The following is a 1940-nucleotide window of genomic DNA, read 5'->3' as shown; positions in this document are numbered from 1 at the left end:
CACAATTCCACCCTAATCTTTCCCTCTCTTCCTCTCAACAAGACAACGACACTCGCCTCCAGACTCTCAAATCCCTCCATTCTTCAATTTCTTAGTGACTCAGTCCCTCGCTTCCTCAATTAATCAATTTCTCAGCTGCTTATAATCCTCTTCTTCCTCCATTCAAGACATGATTGTAAGTGCGATTATTGAATTTCATATGTAAAAAATTCGACGGTTTAGTGTACTGTACAATTTTCCCCAAATTTGTCAAAGTTCGTTGCTTCATCCTCTAATAGTCTAATTTGTATCTAACTTTCAGAAATTTGACGATGGCTTGGAGTTTTGGGCAGCTATGAAGTAAGAACTTTGCCTAATATAGCAGTGTGGTTGGATTCCCATTATTCTACGTTCATTGACGTCTATTTTCATTTCTTTCAAAGATTCGTAAATCTTAATAAACGTATGCTTGAGCTCCTACACTTTGCATTCATGCGCGTACAATTTTTTTTTTTTTTGCCTTTGGCCAACATTGAAGCCCACCCCATGTTTAAATCTTGGATCCACCATTGGTTTAGAGGCAGAATTGTCTCATACGACTATTCATGTTGTTCAGTAATTATAACGTTTCAGTCATTAATCACGTAACTAGGTACATTGATATATTTTGTGGTAATAACATAGCAAATCAAAATAAGACGAGTAAAGAAGTTAAAAACAAAGTGTCCTCCATGTTTTCACTTGCTGGTGATCGAATCTAGCTATCTTCCTTTAAGAAAATTCCTGCAGATTTTCTCCCAGCACTTCCTATCTGGCTCAGCTTTTTGCAGTCCGAACCTTGCATTTTCAGCAAAACCTATCTGTAATATCAAAACCCAGATGGAAAATAAAACTAGTTATAAGTTCTCAAAATATATAGTAATTAAGGAAAATAAAGAACACATATAACGTCTAGTTGGAGCCCTTCTACAGTTCTACTATAACAGTAATACACTGCATGTATATATTTAAATTTTAGTTACCTCAATGGAGTTGTTATTGAGAAGGCGATCGATCAGATTGGAAAGGATATCATTAGTATACTCTGGATGGCCTTGGATGCCCAGAACATGACCTCCAATGGTGAACATCTCTACTCCAGTTTTGTCTGAAAAGGCGATAACTTGAGCACCCAAAGGAACTTCCCAAACCTCGTCCTGGTGACACTCGATGATCGAAAGGGCAGATGGGATTTCATCCAAGCCATCAAGGAAGCTAAACGGACTCATGTCCTTCACAATCTTCACGTTTCTCAGTCCAATATCCCACCCAGTACAAGCTTTCCCAACTCTTCCTCCTAGTGCTCTACACAACACCTAATCAAATTCATGGAACAATATATGAGTTAGAAACCATTAGCAATTACTCAAAGATATAGGAATGTATGTCGTCATGAAACCATTTGATTCAGATTATTTAACAGTGGTAACTTAAATGTTAGCCAATTAGTTCAGGAGAAGATGATCTTATATGCGTTAGAAATGTTTACCTGATGACCGAAGCAAATTCCGAGGACTTTCTTCTCCATGGCATCAAGAGTTTGCAAGAGAAAGCACAGTTTTATAATCCAGTGGTCATTGCCATAAGCATCATAAGGGCTTCCACTGACCACAAACCCATCATACTCTTGAAGCTCACTCGTTTCCGGAAACTCACCGTCGACTACCCTGAACAAGTCCCACCTCTCTCCTTCTTCCCCAAAAGTTGCCACAAACACATTGAAGTAACCACCGTACACTTTCTTCACATACTCAGAGTCCTTTGCTGCAAGCAGAAGTGCGTATCTTCTTTCTCTTTCAACCTTCATCCTTGATAAAGCTGCTAGCTAAGAGCGTGATCTTTTAATTCAAGTAGTTGAATGGACGAAATATGAAAATGAGAGAGAGAGAGAGAGAGAGAGAGAGAGAGAGAGAGAGAGAGTA

The 1940-nt window shown here is 38.8% G+C and overlaps 1 pseudogene across 1 annotated transcript; it reads right to left on the bottom strand.

The window, feature by feature from the left end:
- Window positions 1-716: 716 nt before the first annotated feature.
- Window positions 717-1825, bottom strand: LOC101310360 (annotated as a pseudogene). Its single transcript, XR_185335.1, has 3 exons — window positions 1508-1825; window positions 1002-1334; window positions 717-839 (listed from the first exon to the last, which is right to left on the bottom strand). The product of XR_185335.1 is annotated as a putative glutamine amidotransferase YLR126C-like (transcript).
- Window positions 1826-1940: the final 115 nt, after the last annotated feature.

Source organism: Fragaria vesca, linkage group LG7 (genome assembly GCF_000184155.1).
Source record: "Fragaria vesca subsp. vesca linkage group LG7, FraVesHawaii_1.0, whole genome shotgun sequence".
NCBI classification, from domain to species: Eukaryota; Viridiplantae; Streptophyta; class Magnoliopsida; order Rosales; family Rosaceae; genus Fragaria; species Fragaria vesca.
This window is presented reverse-complemented; position numbering and strand designations above follow the sequence as displayed.